We start from the raw sequence: 19477 nt of genomic DNA on the forward strand, positions 1-19477 counted from the left end.
CTCAGGGTCAAATAATCATAAAACGGATAATTATGACACGACACACATTTTTTGTATAAAAATAATCACTAAAAACCCAAACTCTGGTCTGTATTGGCAGTTGAGTTAATTGTGCTCTTCGGAGTGAAATAGCAGCAGCACAAAATCTCGCTACCTTAATTGTGACCTGCGAAATTTGGTCAGATAAAAGATATCCAACATGGAAAGCAGCATCCCTGCCTGGGAGACTTTGCATGATTGGGGTGATCAACGTGTGTCGAAGACAGGAGGTGAGACGACTAGAACGCCGGTGGCGGAAATCCCGTTCCGAAGATGTCCGGACACAGGTTAGAGCAGCAGTAACTGCCTACCAAGTGGCAATAAAGGCAGAAAAGAAGAGGTTCTTTGCTGCCTCTATTGCGTCCGCAGAGTGCTGTCCCAGGAGGTTGTTCCAAGTGGTCCGAAGCCTGGTCGGTCCAGTTGCTCAGGAACCCTTGGAACAGTCTAAGGCCTCCTGTGACAAATTAGCAAAGCACTTTGCCGACAAAATCGAACATTTATGGAGCTCAATTCCGTACGCCGTGGACACAGTAAATGAAACAGAGTTGGCCAGTTGCAATCCGGTCAAATGGGATCGGTTTCGACCTCTTCCTTCTGAGGATGTGGACAAGGTGCTCTCGACTGTGAAGCCTACCACCTGTCTAACTGATCCTTGCCCATCGTGGCTCCTTGTGAGCTGCAAAGAGAAATTGGGTGAGGGGATTAAGGCGGTGGTCAATGCATCCTTGGAGGAGGGTGTAATGCCATTAGCACTCAAGGAGGCAATTGTAAAGCCCATCTTAAAGAAGTCCTCCTTGGATCCCCATTCCTGGGCAAGATCATTGAGTGAGTGGTGGCTACTCAGTTGTCGACACACTTGGATGAAACGGATTATTTGGATCCATACCAATCGGGTTTCAGGACTGGACATGGAACTGAAACAGCATTGGTCGCTCTAGTTGATGATATGAGGAGGGCATTAGATAGGGGAGAATTCACCTTTCTTGTCCTTGTCTTGTCTCAGCGGCTTTTGATACTGTCGACCACAGTATCCTTTTACATCGCATGGAGGAATCGGGAATAGGAGGCACTGTACTACGGTGGTTCCATTCCTTTCTTTCCGACAGGCATCAACAGGTAGCATTGGGGGAGGAGGTTTCAGACCCTTGGCCTCTCAATTGTGGTGTGCCACAGGGCTCTATCCTCTCTCCCATGCTATTTAATATCTATATGAAGCCGCTGGGGACAATCATCAGGAGATTTGGGCTGCAGTGTCACCAATATGCGGATGACACTCAGCTCTATCTCTCGTTTAAATCTTCACCACAGTCTGCTGTGGAGACCATGTCCAAGTGCCTGGAATCCGTGAGTGGATGGATGGGAAGGAACAGGCTGAAGTTGAATCCTGATAAGACTGAGGTGCTACTCGTGGGAGACAAGGGAAGGCTGGGAGATGTTGACCTGGTGTTCGACGGGGTGGAATTGCCCCTGAAGGACCAGGTCCGCAGCCTTGGGGTTGTTCTTGATTCCAAGCTGTCCATGGAGGCTCAGATTTTGGCAGTGAGCCGGGCAGCTTGGTATCAATTACACCTCATTCGTAGACTGCAGCCCTACCTTCCTGCTCATCAGCTCCCACTGGTGGTACATGCCCTGGTCACCTCTCAGTTGGATTACTGTAATGCGCTGTATGTGGGGTTACCCTTGAAAACGGTCCGGAAATTACAACTTATACAAAATGCTGCGGCTCGACTACTTACAAACTGTCGCCGCCGGGAACACATCACCCCAGTGTTGTTCGACCTACACTGGCTCCCAGTTATTTTCCGGGCCCAATTCAAGGTGTTGGTATTAACCTTTAAATCCCTATACGGTTTCGGCCCAGTTTATCTGATGGAGCGCCTCCAGCGCCACCAACCATGCTGCCCAACAAGATCAGCCACACAGGACCTTCTCTCAATCCCGCCAACTAAAACAGCTAGGTTGGCGGGGACAAGAGAGAGGGCATTTTCAGTGGCGGCCCCCACTCTCTGGAACTCCCTCCCGTATGACCTTCGACATGCCCCTTCCCTGAATGTATTCCGCCAAGCTTTGAAGACCTGGCTCTTCAGACAGGCCTTTGGGACTTACGGGGAGGGTTAAATTTTTACGACCAATAGCCTACTACTCTGTACTGGAACTGTTTTATTGTTTTATTGTTATATTGTATTTTATGATGTATTTTATTATGATGTAATGTATTGTTGTTAAATTGTACGTCACCTAGAGTGGCCATTGGCCAGATAGGCGACCCACAAATTAAATTATTATTATTATTATTATCATTATAAAAAGCACAGTCCAATAGAACATGTCCCACAGTCTCTACGGAACCCACTCCACAGGGGCATAATCGCTCGCCATAGGGGATTTTTTGAAATCTGCCATCTAAAAAGGCGAAGGGTAGTACATTAAACTTGGCCATCGTGAATGCTTTCTGGAGCCTTGGGGTAGGAAGGGAAGCAAGGTAACACGCAGGGGTAAAGGGTCCAGGGCAAAGTATAACTCCAAACATTGGGCACTGGTGGAGAACAATGATTTTGGAGTTCAGCTTCGAGGATTCGTTGAGAGATTGCCTCCAGCGCCTTGGTATGGCCTAACAAAAGCACAGCAGTAGCCGAAAATCCTAGACTGGAAAGTTTCATAGTTAAAGTTTTCTTCCACCTCGACTGGAAGACGTCTGACAGGACAAGAGGGGCCAGAACCACAGGTAGAAACAGGAGTTTTAACTAGTACTTAAACTTAAGTGTCCATATACGGGCCTCTATCGAGGGAAGCCCGGTTTCCAGGCGAAGGTAGGCATTAGGGACACAGGATGGAATGCCCAAAATCGTCCTCAGGAATTTGGTTTGGATCACTTTGTATGGTGTGTATTTATCGTATACACTAATCTGGGAGCCGTATGTCATTTGTGAGATAACTTTGGCAACAAAGACTTGTATGACAGAGGGAACATGTTGCCCACCTTTGGTGAAAAAAAGGACAGGAGACCCTTAATGTTCCTCTGTGCATTAGTAATGACAGTTTTAGTTTGTGGTTGCCATGATCCCGTAGAATGGAAAGTTACTCCCAGGTACCTAAACGATGGTACTTCTTCAATTTGGTGGCCATTTAAGAGCCAGCGGTGCTTCAGCTTCTCTTTGGTAAATGCCACTACCTTTGACTTGCCCTGGTTAATTTCTAGCAGATCTTTTTTGCAATAGTTTCCAAGTGCCCTCAGCAGGCGACGCAGGCCAACACTAGTTAGAGATAGAAGTACTGCGTTGTCAGAACTGACAGGGGTTTGCTCGCCAGAGCGGGGTGATGGGAGGAGACCGACGTCAAGCTGCTGACCAGGAAGTTGATGTAAAAATTGAACAGGAAGGGGGCCAGGATACAGCCCTGTTTAAATCCCTTGAAAGTGGGAATGCGTCTAGTCAAGCTACCGGAGTTGTTACATCTTATGCGTAAGTAAGTATTTTCATGTAGCCGCCAAATAAGTAATAGCAGACGCCTGTCGATGTTTGTGGCCTCAAATTTTCCCTACAGCCTATATCTGGGAATAAGATCAAAAGCTGATTTCAAATCTATGAAGGTGGCGTAAAGGGCTCCTCTCGATTTGGTTGAGTATTTTTCCACCAAGTGTTGGAGCACCAGATCATGATCAATAGTGGAACGCTCCGCCCTAAACCCAGCTTGTTTAGGGTTGCCATATTCCAGTTCCACAAATCCGGGCAGGTTAATTTGCATATAATGTAAAGTATTTGCATATTATGCAAATTATTTGCATATTATTTGCATATTATGCAAATATTTGCATATTAATACTTGGATTGTCCAGTTGTTTTGTTTTTGTGCCTAGGAATTACCACCAAAAACTGGGGAAAGATGTGAGAAATCTTTTTTTTAAAAGCAACATTTTTAGCCTTAAATGCCTAGACTCTAGTTTCCAACACTAGGGAGTATTTATTGATTGATTAAGAGAATTTATATCCTGCCCTTTTGCTGTTAAAAACAGAGCTCAGCACAGCTTACAAATATAATAAAAACAATAAAAATACACAATCAATATAAAAACATAATAAAAACACAAAATAGCAACAAACATAAAGTAAGTCAGGGCAACAGTACGGTTAACCATATACGATATATTTCAAAGATGTGGTGGGTGGAGAAAAACAAGAAGCCAAAATGTTAGGAAAAGGAGTCTTTCACACCACATGCTCAGTTGTAAATACTGTTGCAGCAAGTTTTACAAGTTCCTCCAGTATTCCACTGGTGCAGGCACTCAGACATTCAAAGTATCTGTATGTTTCTTAGGTTTTATAAAAGCAGAGCTTTGCTTAACTCAAAATTTCTTCTCCCTTTGATCAACCACATCTACACAGGTTCCACCTCCATACTCAAAATGAAACTGGGCCTGGAAGTGTGCAACAACCCCACACATACCTTGCTAATTAGATTACCAATGCCAGGATGTCTGTCTTATCGACTACTCTCCTGCTCCCCCCCCGGGCATCATGAAAGACCCAGTCCTGGGCTCAGAAAGAAAATAAATATCTGGTCCTCTTCAAAGTATTGATAAGCCTCTTGTTTTAATTGAAATAATAATTATAAATTCTTGTTCTTATCACTAATGGGAGTTAATTGTCTTGCATATGCTGCTGTTGCTTCTATGGCTGTAATGGAGTGAGGTTAAAGATAAGTGAAATGCAAATAGGAAAAAAAAACACAAAAGGCAGTAACACTTTCCTAAATGTAATACCATACCAACCACAAGATTCCTATGAGTAAGGCAGAAAACTAAGCATCTCACAACCAAAAATATGATAAATGAAGAAATATTTATATAAAAGCATGACTATCAAATATATTTATTATTTACACAAACTGTAAAGATATTTATAGTGCAATCCTAGGTTTATTTATTCAGAAGCAAGTCCCAGCGTATTCAGTGGGGCTTACTCAAACAGGGACAGAAATGCAACTTCAAATGATAAGCAACTTCATTCACACAACCCAAAATTCTGAATCATGCCACTTTACACTGTTTTACAACTGTTTATACTTGTTTTTATGGTCATTGGATTTTAAATGGCTTTATTTCTTGTTGTGAGCTGCCTTGGTTTCCAACCCTACCTCACAGGGGTGTTGGAAAGACTCCATACACGCACACTCACACGCACACACTGCAGATGTATAAATACATACAGCCCATATAATAGTTTATTGTCAAACCATTGGTCATTGCAGAAAAATCAGTATTAGTTTTAAAAAAATCAGTATTACTTTCCTACAGAATAAAAACTGTAATACCTAAGTAAGCCCTGCCTACTTGCTTTAAAATAGGACTGGAGGGCACAAACACAATTCTTTTTTACATTCACTCCAAAGTCCCATTGATTTTCAGCACATTCATAACCATGTCTACTCAAAAGTAAGTCCTATTGAATTCAATGGGATTTACTCTGGGCATATGAGATTAGCATTGCTTTTACAAAAAGCAAGCATTGGGAAGGTTTTCAAAACACTGCCCAAGCTCTGACTCCTCCACACAAGAGGAAAAAAAACTGAAATGTATATACTTACCCAATTTATGAGATTTTCAGATAAACAGGGGGTGAAACCACCATTTTGTTTTCTAGACACTGCCTAAGGTCAATGAAACTGAAACACAATCCCTGATTGGCTGCAATCCTGAACGGGCGGGGTTAAAGCTACGTAGTGCTATACAGTACTGTTTAAAGAAAGATTTAACAGTCGGGGGTGGCTGATGTTTTTATGTATATCTCGAGAACCGGACCACCTAGAAACTTAATTTTTTTTTTAAATTAAAGCTGAGAATCCGGGCCACCTAAAGGGCTAGCCGGGCGCCGGGTGGCATGCATAGAATCCAGGTAAAACCCGGCTAACCGGGCAATATGGCAACCCTAAGCTTGTTCCTCTGCCAAGATGTTTTCATGGTCCAGCCAGCTTTGTAGTTTTTCCAATAGGTGGCTGGCGTATAATTTACTGATGATGTTTAACAAACTAATAGGTCTGTAGTTGGCGGGATCTAAACGGGAACATTTTTTTTGTAAATTGGAATAATAATTGCTGAGCCCCAGTCATCAGGAATATCAGCAGTGCGATCGATATACGTAAATAGCGCTGCTAGAACCGGTGCCCACCGTTCAGTGTTTGATTTAAAAGCTTCCGGGGGATATTATCGGGCCCAGGGGCCTTAGCCGGCTTCAGCTTTGCAATTAATGTAGAAACTTCCTTAGTTGTAACCAGAGGCCATTCAGGAAGATCTTTTATAGAAAATTCAGCAAAATGAGAACGAATTTGGCCTCTAGCATAAATGTTGTAAAAATGCAGTTCCCAGGAATACATGGGAATATAATAGTCCAGGTTGGTGGAGGTTTTGGGCCAGCCCCTAGCCACCAACCTCCAAAAGGTGGCTGAGTCCTTAGATCTAGAGGCTTGTATCAGAGACTGCCAAAGCTGTTTCTGGGCCAGATTTTTTTTCATCTTAATTAAAAGTTTATGTCTTCTCTTTAGATCTAAGCATTCAGTGGGCAATACTGGTAAATTCATGTCTCTGTACAATCTGTATTTCTTAATTAGCATTTTTTTCATGTCCATACATTCCCTATCAAACCATGGTTTGGAATTGCATGAGCGTGGATGGAGCCTCGTCGAGGTCATAATAGATAGACAATTTTGGAGGTCTGCCAACAGGGCTTGATACGCGACGAGCAGGGATTCCGTAGTTACTGCAGTCGTCAAGAATTTGTGATGGCGGAGGCATCGAGGAGAGTATAAAGTTCTCTTTAGATTGGTCTCTAGTTTGGTGGACCATTTAACGCGGGCAGCTCTTATTTTATATTCCTCTTCTGAAACCGGCACACAATCAGCGTGAATGATTTGATTACCACAAAGAAGGGATAAAGAAAGGGGTAGGTGATCACTTTCGGTGCGGTTACCTACTGTGCAAGAGGATATGGCGCTAAGCAGCTTGGGGGAGACAATTAAAAAGTCTATGGAGGATGCCCCAGAGCCTGAAAAATAAGTAAATTCGCTGTAACGGTTGCCTTCCACTGATCCATTCAGCAGAACAAGGTTCAGTCTATGCAGCATTTGGAGTAGACAAAAGCTGGCATAATTGTATCCCAAGTCTTTTGATCAGCGATCTGGTAAATTTAGGGCCTCATCCGGAGCAGGTGGAATTTAATGAAAATGGGCATATAGCGCTATATTGTTTGGGCCTAGTCTGGCATTAAAATCGCCAGCGATAATTATCACAGCTTTTGGGAATAATGATGTTAAGTTAGTAATATAGTCATCCAAATTTTGATTAATAGTTTTCACCAGGTTTTTTTGACATAGGGGAGGAAGATAGACATTAATCAATAGTAGCCAAGCCCATTTAAACTTGATAACAAGCGACATAGCTAGTCCTGGCAAAGGGGTTGGACTACTAATAGAGGCTTAGAGATTAGTGGCAACCATCATGCATAGGCCCCCTTTGGACCTTTGTCACTCGGGGTAGCATCCAGAGAGTAAACTGAAAAGCCATTTAATTCGGGCTCCTCTCTGGCCCAGGTCTCTTGGAAGAGAATAATGTCATATCTTTTCAGAAAGTCCAGTAAAGATGGGTCCGAGGCTTTAGTCTTCCACCCTGAGATATTCCAGGACAGTATATAGGTGGGATGTAGAATAGGGCGAGATATGTCATGCTGGAAAAGATGGCCACATAGCATTGGGTTGAGCTATAGTTGCGATCTGCCGGTCGAGTATTTCTGGCGAAGAAGTTATTGTCTCTAAGTGTGGATCCAATTGGCTGACATTTGTCACCACCGCTTTAGCAGGAATAAAAGTGGGGGCCATAGGAGCAAAAGCCTTTTGCAGTGAACCTTCTTCTTTTCCCCCCAAGTATCTCATGTCTGTCCAAGATGGAGTTGGACATAGTATAGATCTTGAGTAAGTTGTAGTAGGTATTAAGTTGTTTGGGGAGCATTTTTGGACTCCACTAGTTGAGGCCATAACAGCTTCAGGCACTGGGAGGAGAGTACTTTTAACTTCCGGGGGTACCCAGATTTGGGGCTTACATTCTGTAGAGCTGGCGTTTTACATCCTGATGGGCTCCTCAGCACTTTTGTGGACTACTTTCTCAAGGTAGATGCTATGTCCAGATTTCATCATCCTGTCACAAAGGTGTGAGGTCAATCTCTGAAGTCTATGGATAATATTGGTTTGGTCAGGTGGGGGTAAAGCTCCAAAAGCAGCCTCTCCTCCTCTTCAATACACGGGGCCATCTCGCCAGTATGCACTGCGCTATTGTTTGCAGAGTCATGTTCAATACTTGTCACATTCATCTGACGTTGGAGAACTTTAGGTGGCAGGTGGACTAACTCAGCTTCCAGCGTGATAGGTTTTTTGACTGCCTCACAGTGCGAGATTGATGGGGGTGCTTTATTGTGTGATAAAGGGCAAACAATTAGAGGTTGTGGTGGAACGCTGTTCACAAAGCTTCTGTGTGTTTTTATGCCCAATGAGAAGAGTGCTCCTTTGTTTTTGATAAGAAGACTAGCTTTATCTGGAGTACTAAAGGTCACTAGCGCACGTACATTGATGTAATTATAATGTAGATATTCTAGCTGAGATATGTCCTCCAGTGTGATAAGACCAGGGATTATTCTGTCCAGGATCTTCAGAAGATGGCCTTTGTGTTCGAGCTGCGTGCGACAGCCTAGAGGTTTCGGGTAGTTAGATAGAACTAACTTTTGGCGATTAAGCACCAGATGCCAACTCGGCTCTGGGGGCATATTCCGAGGGTGTATTAGTTCCTTAGATTCGAACATCGATAAGTCATACTGTTTAAGGGACTGTAGTTTGTGTGAACTGTCAGTTGGAGGAAACAGTGGGGGGGGGAATAGCGTTTCGCCAGCCTGATTAGAGTTAGCAGTATCATTCTTGGTGCTTTCCTCATGCTTAGCAGCTTTAGTTCTCTGAGTTCCCTTTGACTGAGCACAGAGTCCAGTAGTTTGAAAAGCCTAGTAAAGTTCATCTTACTATAATGAGGAGGCTTTATATGTTTGATGTTCTTAGACTACTTAGCAGTAAGGTTCCTTCGTTTACTGGGACGTCTCTTAAATGCACAAGTGCCACTATGTTTTAGCTTGACGGGTGTCGTTGGTTGAGCAGAACTTGTACAGTGCCGGGAACTCATGTTCTTATTGTCAGAATGTAGATCAAATTTTCTGTAAGCCTCCACCAATATTGTTAGAAGATTATTGGTTTCGGTCAAAAAGTTTTTCATACAGACTGTGTCCCTGGCTATCATAAGGAGACAGCACTCCATTGTAAAGCTGTCCTCTTTATCTTCTAGGCATGGCTTTGTTATTGGGTGAGAAGGCCCACTTAGGAGGGCACTGGTTTTTGAGTCAATGCAGGTTGGCTGCATAATTTGGTGCAGCCTCCGGTTTGATGTCTCATGCAATTGATTATTATCCAATGGCACTGATAACTTTGGTACATCGTGTGGTTCCTTATTTTCCACATTTTCTGCCCACGCTAACTCCCAAGCTAAATTGGCAATGGGGGGGATCCCCAGTGACCATTTGGAGGGCTCCATTGTTATCAACAAAGAAGGAGCCAACACTCGGGGGGGTTACATAGATCTGGGGCTACTACTGAAAAGGCCATCTATTGTGCCCACCAACCCACTTGACCTGCAAGTAGGGCTGCTCCAGCAAACCTTAAGATGCTAGTAGATCTGCTAGTGTGCCACTGTATACATTTGCATGTACAGGTGTCTTACACATGTATTGGATAAAAGCTAATTTGGGGAATTAGCAATACTATGTCTTAGGATCTTTATTGAAGACTATTGTGTGCACACACACAGAATTGCATTGGCTTAGATAACCTCTAGGATGCACACCTTAATGTGGTGAGGGGGTTTGAGAATGTTGAAGAAGCTGAGAGCAATGCCATCAGGAGTCTAGACCAAGAGGCTAGACTCCTAGCAGGGGCACCCAAGGCGGAATGGTCAAAGCTGAGACACCAGACCAAGGTGCATCCAAACTCAGAGGAAGGCAATGGGAAACCACCTCTGAATACCTCTTACTACGAAAACCCTATGAACAGAGTATCCAAAATGCAACATGAGATAGTGCTGGAAGATGAGACCCCCAGGTCAGAAGGCACTCACCGAGCTACTGGGGAAGAACAAAGGACAAGTACGAGTAGCGCTGTGACTAATGACGCAGCTGGGTCAAAGCTGAAAGGAAGCCCAGAGGCTGATGCGCACAGATGGGAAAGGAGAGTCCGGAGTTGTACGACACACACAGTAGGAACATGGAATGTGAGAAGCATGAACCAGGGAAAGTTAGAAATTGTCAAGCAAGAAATGGAGCATATCAACATTACAATACTTGGCGTGAGTGAATTAAAATGGACTGGAATGGGAGATTTTCAATCAGGCAACTACAAAATATTTTATGCAGGAAATGAGAAATCAAGAAGAAGTGAGAAGTGATGTAGCAAAAGCAATTAGGAGCTACAACGCAAGGTCTGAGCGAGTGATATCAATGAGATTAAACGGGAAACCTATTAACATAACCATCATCCAAGTCTATGCTCCAATGTCAAACGCAGAAGAAAAAGAATTGGAGAGATTTTACGCAGAAGTGCAGGAGGAAATTGATCACACACCAAAACAAGATATGATGATAATAATGGGGTACTGGAATGCAAAAGTAGGAAACAGAGAACTAGGAATTGTGGGGAAATGGGGCTTAGGTGACAGAAATGAAGCAGGAGAAAGACTTACTGAATTCTGTGAAGCCAATAATTTGTTTCTTGCCAACACATTTTTTGAGCAACCAAAAAGACGACTGTACACGACATCACCAAATGGTCAATATAGGAATCAAATTGATTATATAATTGGAAACAGAAGATGGAGAAGTTCCATACTTTCTGCAAAAACAAGACCAGGAGCAGAAATGATCATATCGAAAATCAGAGTAAACCTAAAGAAGAAGAACAGAGCACTCATAATGCCAAAAATACAATTTAAATAACATCCCAGAAGAATATAAAGATCAAATAAGGAACAGGTTTGAGGATTTAAACTTAGTTGACAGAGAACCAGAAGAACTATGGACTGAAGTCAGACTCATGATCAGGGAAGAATGCAAAAAGACAATACCTCTAGTTAAAAAGAGAGAAAGACCTCAATGGATGAATGATGAAACTCTTTAAATGGTTAAAGAGAGAAGGAAAGCAAAAGGAGATAGAAACATGGTCAGAACCCTAAATGCAACTATACAATGACTAGTATGTAGGGACAAAGAGAACTATTACAATAGTTACTGAATAGAAATAAAAAAGGACAACAAAATGGAAAGAACAAGAGCCGTATTCCAAAAGATTAGAGAAATGAAAGAGAAATTTAAACCATGAGCAGGGATGTTGAATAATCAACAGGGCAACACACTGACTGACCGAGATGAAATAAAAGGAAGATGGAAGCAATACACTGAAGAACTCTGTAAAAGAGATGCCAGGATGACAGATTCATTCATGGAGGAACCACATGATGAAGAACCAGAAATTTTAGAATGTGAGGTGAAAGCTGCTCTTAAAATACTTGGAAGAAACAAATCACCAGGAATACATAGCATACCAATAGAGTTGCTACAAGCTACTCAGACTGAATCTGTCCAAATTTTGACAAAAATTTGTCAAGAAATATGGAAAACTAAACAATGGCCCACAGACTGGAAGTGTTCAATATATATCCCACTTCCAAATAAAAGGGATCCCAGAGAATGCAGTAATTATCGAACTATTGCCTCAATATCCCATGCAAGTAAAGTAATGCTCAAGATTCTACAACACAGTCTCTTACCATATATGGAGCGAGAAATGCCAGACGTCCAAGCTGGATTTAGAAAGGGAAGAGGCACCAGAGATCATATCGCAAACATACGTTGGATAATGGAACGGAGCAAAGAATTTCAGAAGAAAATCACCCTGTGCTTTATAGACTACAGCAAAGCCTTTGACTGTGTAGATCATGAAAAACTATGGAATGCTTTAAAAGAAATGGGAGTACCACAGCATCTGATTGTCCTGATGCGCAACCTATACTCTGCACAAGAGGCTACTGTAAGGACAGAATATGGAGAAACCAATTGGTTCCTCATCAGAAAGGGTGTGAGACAGGGGTGTATTTTATCACCCTGTTTAATCTGTACCAGAACATATCATATGGAAAGCAGGATTGGACCAAGATGAAGGAGGTGTGAAAATCGGAGGGAGAAACATCAATAATTTAAGATATGCAGACGATACCATACTCTTAGCAGAAACCAGTAATGATTTGAAACGAATGCTGATGAAAGTTAAAGAGGAAAGCACAAAAGCAGGACTGTGTACTGTCCAGAGCCGAAAGAATGAGGCATCAACTGGGGGCGGTGCACTCGGCTCCTCGGAAAGGGCGTTACTCGTGGGAACTGACTGGAGAGCAGGCTGCCCCCCTCCCGCACGATCCTGCTCAGACACAACAATCCCCAACTCGGCTTCTTCTGGCTCCGGAGGTGCCTGAAACTCATGCCTCCCCCCTTCCTGTCCCTTCTGAGTTGGCTGCAGCGCAACATCATCCATGCTTTAACCCTTCCCAACCCTGAGGTCTAGGGTTCTCTAGCCTCATGGAATTCTCTCACCAAAGTCGGAGCGTGCACATTCTCCTCTGTTTCCCAGGAATGTTCAGTTGGATCGTACCCCTTCCAATGAATCAGGTACTGAAGACGCCCTCGGCGTTTTCACGAGTCCAAAATCTGTTCTACTTCGTCTTCCTCCTCCCCCTCTACCAACAACGGCGGTGCGGGCTCCACTCGCGGACGGTGAGGGTCGGGGGCAGCGTCCTTGGTAAACAATGCCCTGTGGAAGACTGGGTGCATCTTGAAGGTTGGCGGCAATTTTAGTCTGTAAGCCACGGGGTTAATCTGAGCCTCCACCTCAAAGGGCCCTACACGCCGATCCTGCAGTTTACGACACCGGCCAGGCATAGCTAGGAAACGTGTAGAGATCCAGACCTGGTCTCCCACTCGTATGAGGTCCCCCTCTCTCCGATGCTGGTCAGCTGCGCGTTTGTAATCCGCTTTGGCCTGTTCTAGTTGCTCTTGGAGTAGCTGTTGCATAGCGTGAAGTTCCTGCAAGTAATCCTCAGCGGCTGGGACTGAGAGACTGTCTTTTGGGGCAGGGAAGGCTCGGGGGTGGTAGCCAAAATTGGCAAAGAAAGGAGTCTGTTGCGTGTGCGAATGCACAGCATTATTATAGGCAAATTCTGCTAAATGCAGGTAGGACATCCAGTTGTCCTGCTGATACCACACAAAACAACGTAAATATTGTTGCAACACTGCGTTGACCCTCTCAGACTGCCCATCCGTTTGGGGATGATGGGCAGACGACAGTCTCAGCTCACTTTGCAGCAACTTCCACAACACTTGCCAAAAACGCGAGATGAATTGTGTGCCCCGATCGGAAACCAGGCTGTCTGGCAGACCGTGCAGCCGATACACATTTTGCACGTATAACTTGGCAGTGTCTTGAGCGCTTGGGAGCCCTGCGCACAGAATGAAGTGAGGCATTTTCGAGAAGGCATCAGCGACCACCAAAACTGTGGTTTTCCCCTGCGAAGGTGGAAGGTCTGTTATAAAATTCATAGTAATCATTCGCCAAGGTCCTCCTGGAGTAGGAAAGGGTTCCAGTAGCACTGCTTCCCAGTGGCATGTTTAGCCGAGTGACAGCTTGAATGGTCTTAAAAACCCCAAAGTGGCCTGCCGTGGGGGCGTCATGGCACTGACGTAGTACCCTCACTCGCAGTTCTCCAGGGGGCACATAAACAGCTTCCTGATGGTGCAGTATGCCATCCTTCCGTATAAGGTCCTTCTGTTCTGCCTGGGGTGACGTGCCCTCTTTGACCCGCTGCTCCTGCAGGAAAGGGTCCTGTTGTGCTTCACGCACTTCAGCTTCCCAAGAATCTTGGCAGGCCCCTACTACTCCCCGCTCGGGAGGGATTATGTACTGTAACGGTCTTGGGGTGGGATCCCTCAGAAATTCTGGCTTCCTTGAGAGGGCATCAGCCCACTTATTCTGTGCTTGGGAGATATAATGAATTTTGAAATGGAACCGTGCGAAGAAGTGAGCCCAGTGCACTTGCCTCTGATTGAGTTTACGGGAGGTATGAAGACTCTCTAGATTACGATGGTCCGTGCACACCTCCATTTCATGCTGCGCCCCTTCCAGATGGTGTCTCCAGGCTTCAAAGGTATCTCTAATGGCTAATAGCTCCTTTTCCCACACAGTGTAGTTTTGTTCAGAGTCGGTTAACTTTCTGGAAAAGTAGGCACAAGGCATCAGTTCTCCCCCTTTCTGGGCCGGTTGCAAAAGAACCCCTCCGATCGCGACGTCTCTACCACAAAAGGGAGCACCGGGTCAGCATGCTGTAGTATGGGTTCGGTAGCAAACCTTCGCTTCAGGCTCTCGAAAGCCTCTTGTGCAGCTTCTGTCCATTGGAAAGGTCCTGAGCCCTTCAGGCAATCCGTGAGCGGTGCGGTCTGATGGGAGTAGTTGGCTATGAAACGATGGTAGTAATTCGCAAAGCCCAAGAAGCATTGCAAATCCTTCTTGGTCTTGGGGGGTTGCCACGTGAGTACACAACGAACTTTTTCTGGGTCCATTTCTACTCCTGCTGGAGAGATCCGATACCCCAGAAAGTCCAACGTGGTTAGGTCAAACCCACACTTTTCCAGCTTTGCGTAAAGACGGTGTTCCCATAACTTCTGCAGCACTGCACACACATGCGAGTCGTGTTCCTCGGGAGTATTCGAATAAATCAGGATATCATCCAAATACACTATCATAAAGCGGTCCACAAAGTCCCGAAAGATGTCATTCATAAAATTTTGGAAGACTCCAGGTGCTCCCGACAACCCGTATGGCATCACCAAATACTCAAATTGACCGTAACGGGTCTTAAACGCAGTCTTCCATTCATGACCTGCCTTAATCCTCACCAAGTTGTAAGCTCCTCTCAAGTCCAGTTTCGTGAAAATTTTGGCAGAACGCAACCTCTCCAACATTTCCCTAATGAGCGGCAGTGGGTAACTATTGGGGATAGTGAGCTGCTTTAGGGCTCAATAATCATTACAGGGACGGAGCTCCCCCCCTTTTTTCTTCACAAACAGCAGGGGTGCACCAGCTGGGACTGTGAAGGGCGAATGAAGCCTTTCTTCAAATTGGTGTCCAGAAACTCCCTTAACACTGCCAACTCTGGTTCAGATAGACAGTAGATCCGCCCGGCGGGGATGCGTGCCCCAGGCACCAAATCAATGGCACAATCATAGGGCCGGTGAGGAGGGAGTTGCTCCGCTTCCTTTTTATTGAAGACGTCCCGAAAACTCCCATACTTGGTGGGCAAAGTTATCTCTCTTGGGGGAGACGCCCCTGCCAACACCTGTGGCTCCTCTTCAGGCTGGCAATGTTGATGGCAGTACTTGGAGGTAAAAACCACCACAGCTTCATCCCAAAAGATTGTGGGGTTGTGCCTAACCAGCCAAGGCATACCCAACACCACCGGGAAATGCGGCAAGGACGCCACATAGAACGACAGGTCTTCCCGATGCCCAGGGACCTTCACTTCCATGGACTCAGTCACCCGAGTCACCCCCCCAGACTTCAGAGGCCGGCCATCTATAGTTTCCACTGCCAACGGCTGACTCAGTTCTCTTGTGGGAATAGCGTGGTGTAGCGCCAACTCTCGGTCTATGAAACAAGAGGATGCTCCGCTGTCGATCATAGCCTTGGCTGAGAAGCTCTCACCTGAGGATAGGGTGATGCGAATGGGCAACAGAAGGGCCGCTTGGGAGGGAAGGGGTCGTAATGGAGGCTCAGTGTCTGTAGCACCCCCCAACTCTCTAGCCTCTACGAGAGCTGGGATGTGAAGTTTTCCAGCGGCTGGGATCTTCCGGTTTTGGCTGCACAATTTCTGGCGAGGTGTCCAGACTTTCCGCAATAGAGACACAGTCCTTCCCTCCGGCGTCTTTCCCTCTCCTCCTCTGTCAATCGCGGTCTAGCCCCCCCAATCTGCATGGGCTCCTCTCCCGAGACAGTAGGGATGCCAGGATTGGGCACAGGGCGCGCACGGGGCAGCGGAGCAGCAACCTGACTCCGTGAAGGCTCCATTCTTCGCTCCAACTTTCTTCCTTCTAAGCAGCTGTCTATCTGCAAACTCAGTTGAATCAAACCCCTCAGTGAGTCGGGGTGTGTGGAGCGCGCCAGTTCATCCAACACTTCTGGACTCAGTCCATTTCTGTAGAAGTACATCAAGGCTGGGTCATTGTACTCCGTCTCCTGAGACAGAACACGAAAAGCATTCGTGTATTGCCCTACAGACCCCCTTCCCTGTCTCAGGGTCCCTAACTGGCGGGCAACCGTCTCCTTCCTCTGGGGGTCTCGGAACATGTCCCCCATCGCATTCTTGACAAACTGGCACAATATCTGGTCGTTGCGAATCAAATACGGGGTGGCCCATTTTGCCGCTTCCCCTTCCAATAAACTGATGATGAACGCCACCTTCGCGTCATCAGTTGGGAACTCAGCTCTGCGCACTTGAATGTACAACTCACATTGGGCTAGAAACGTGGCAAACTGTTCACTCTGGCCCCCGTATCACACGGGGAGCCCCACTGGAGACTTTACAGGGGCTGCCGCCCCGGGAGGCGCAGCCTGGACTTGGGCGACCAAGGCATGGAGATTCTGGTTATCCACTTGCAAGGCTTGCGTTGCAGCTCTGAGGTTTTGGTTCTCGGCTTGTAGGGCTTGCGTAGTCACTCTGAGGTTCTGGATCTCGGCATACAAAGCTTCCATGGTGATAGGTACTCCCCCTCTTGCTCCGTTCTGGTCCATGTCATCCGCCATGGGAACAGGTTCGAGTAGGGATGGTGGTTGAGTCAATCTGTCCCGTCCAGAGCCGAAAGAATGAGGTTGGAGTGTGTGTGCAAGTAAATCTCATTTTATTAGAGTAATGGATACATCAAAGGCATTGCGCTTCATAGGAAACTCTACACTAACTCACTAGAGTCCCTAACTATACTCTAGACATGCTCTGCAGCGTGTGAAGGAAGTTCACTCAACAACCCCCCACTGGGAGCGGCAGGCTTATATAGGAAATGTTTTCGAACGTAATCTCTGACTCCTTCGTAATTCCTGTCTTTGCCCTGTCCGTTTCTCGCGGCGACGGGAATGAGGAGACGGGACGCACATCCAACAGCTCATCTGAAGACACCTGCTCCCGAGCAACAGGCTCGAGGTCAGGGGGCGGTGCCACACTGGAATCCTCCTGGGAGCTGCTTGGTAAAGGAGGAGCTGGCACTGACTCTGAAGCTTCCCCCCACAAGTCCTCTGCATCAACTGGGGGCGGTGCGCTCGGCTCCTCGGAAAGGGCGTTACTCGTGGGAACTGGCTGGAGAGCAGGCTGCCCCCCTCCCGCACGATCCTGCTCAGACACAACAATCCCCAACTCGGCTTCTTCTGGCTGCGGAGGTGCCTGAAACTCATGCCTCCCCCCTTCCTGTCCCTTCTGAGTTGGCTGCAGTGCAACAGACTGCAGCTGAACGTCAAAAAGACTAAAATAATGACAACCGAAGATTTATGTAACTTTAAAGTTGACAATGAGGAGATTGAACTTGTGAAGGATTATCAATACCTCGGCACAGTCATTAACCAAAATGGAGACAATAGTCAAGAAATCAGAAGAAGGCTAGGACTGGGTAGGGCAGCTGTGAGAGAACTAGAAAAGGTCCTCAAATGCAAAGATGTATCACTGAACAACAAAGTCAGAATCATCCAGACCATGGTATTCCCAATTTCTATGCATGGATGTGAAAGTTGGACAGTGAAAAAGGCGGATAAGAGAAAAATCAACTCATTTGAAATGTGGTGTTGGAGGAGAGAGCTTTGCGGATACCATGGAACACGAAAAGGACAAATAATTGGGTGTTAGAACAAATTAAACCAGAACTGTCACTAGAAGCTAAAATGATGAAACTGAGATTATCATACTTTGGACACATCATGAGACACATAATTCACTAAAAAAAACGATAATGCTGGGAAAAACAGAAGGGAGTAGAAAAAGAGGAAGGCCAAACAAGAGATGGATTGATTGCATAAAGGAAGCCACAGACCTGAACTTACAAGACTTAAACAGGGTGGTTCATGACAGATGCTGTTGGAGGTCGCTGATTCATAGGGTTGCCATAAGCCATAATCAATTTGGAGGCACATAACAACAGCAAGATAACCTTGCTCAATTTGAGGAATTTAGCATGGATCAATCTTAGTGTGCTGGCTCTGAACAGCTAGCAAGAAGCACACTACAGCTGAAATAATAATATTTATGAATGAATGGATGATGGTTTAAAGATGATAGCATGTCAATAGAAAACAATTTAGGACCAACAAAATCAGAATTGCAGCTTGAAATGCCATTATAAAAAAATAAAGGGAAGAAGGAGTTAATAATGTGTTGTCAGAATCATTCACTTCATTACTGTTATAGAGACAGAGGGAAGAGACGAAGAGTAGAGAATTACCCAGTGAGGAACTGTGCGGTAGAATCTAAAGACACAGCCTTGCTGTGGGGAGAAAGTGAAAGAGCCTGGGAAAGATTATATGCGAAGTAGTAGTTCTTCTGTCGAATGAAAACCAGACTGTAGTGAGACTGAGAAATTACAGGAGGTGAAGAAATTCGAAGAGTTGGAGTGCAAATATTACCTGTCCTGTGATAAGAGGAAAGCATAGAGGAAACTTGGGGATTTCTTCACTGTAACTGGGAAGGGGGGCACTGAGACTGATTTAGCAGCAGCACAGGTGAAACCATTGTGACACCTTTATGGGTTTCCAAAAACAACTGAAGACCTTGCTTGTTGTCTCTTATTATCTGGGGGACAAGTGATCTGTTGAGACCCTGGAGAGACCAAATGAAGTGTTTTTCCCAGCAGTCTCCTTTTATTCTATCCTTGATTCTTTTGGACCAAAGAAATCATTCTCGGCTGGTACCTCCCTATAGAGAGCACTGACGAGTCCCAAAAATAAAATAACAAACCCGGATTGGAGGCAAGGAAATAGTGGGTGGTGGCAAGGAAGGAGCCTTGCTAAAGCCTAAGTGAAAGGAAGGAAGAACTCTCGCAGTCCAGCACAAGGGCAGCATAAGCATATCTTAGAGAAGAATGACATGGAGCAACCTCCTTTGCAGATGGCTGAACAAGGTGGAGATACCTTGCACACTCAGTTATAGGAAAAACGTATCTTAATGTTGCCCTGAACATCAAAGGGGCTTGTTCAGAAAGGGTCCAGGCTTATATCTGGGTGACAATTCAAAACA

At 45.4% G+C, this 19477-nt stretch overlaps 2 long non-coding RNA genes across 2 annotated transcripts in view; one reads left to right on the top strand and one right to left on the bottom strand.

Annotated features, from left to right (window-relative positions):
• Positions 1-19477, bottom strand: part of LOC133388055 (uncharacterized) — a 73463-nt gene that overhangs the window by 20769 nt on the left and 33217 nt on the right. The gene's annotated exons all lie outside the window — the stretch shown is intronic.
• LOC133388028 (uncharacterized) overlaps positions 5810-19477 on the top strand; it is a 30991-nt gene continuing 17323 nt past the window's right edge. The window contains exon 1 of the long non-coding RNA XR_009763635.1: positions 5810-5930. This is a non-coding gene — a long non-coding RNA (uncharacterized LOC133388028). The remainder of the gene's footprint in view (positions 5931-19477) is intronic.

The sequence above is a fragment of the Rhineura floridana genome, chromosome 1 (assembly GCF_030035675.1).
Source record: "Rhineura floridana isolate rRhiFlo1 chromosome 1, rRhiFlo1.hap2, whole genome shotgun sequence".
NCBI classification, from domain to species: Eukaryota; Metazoa; Chordata; class Lepidosauria; order Squamata; family Rhineuridae; genus Rhineura; species Rhineura floridana.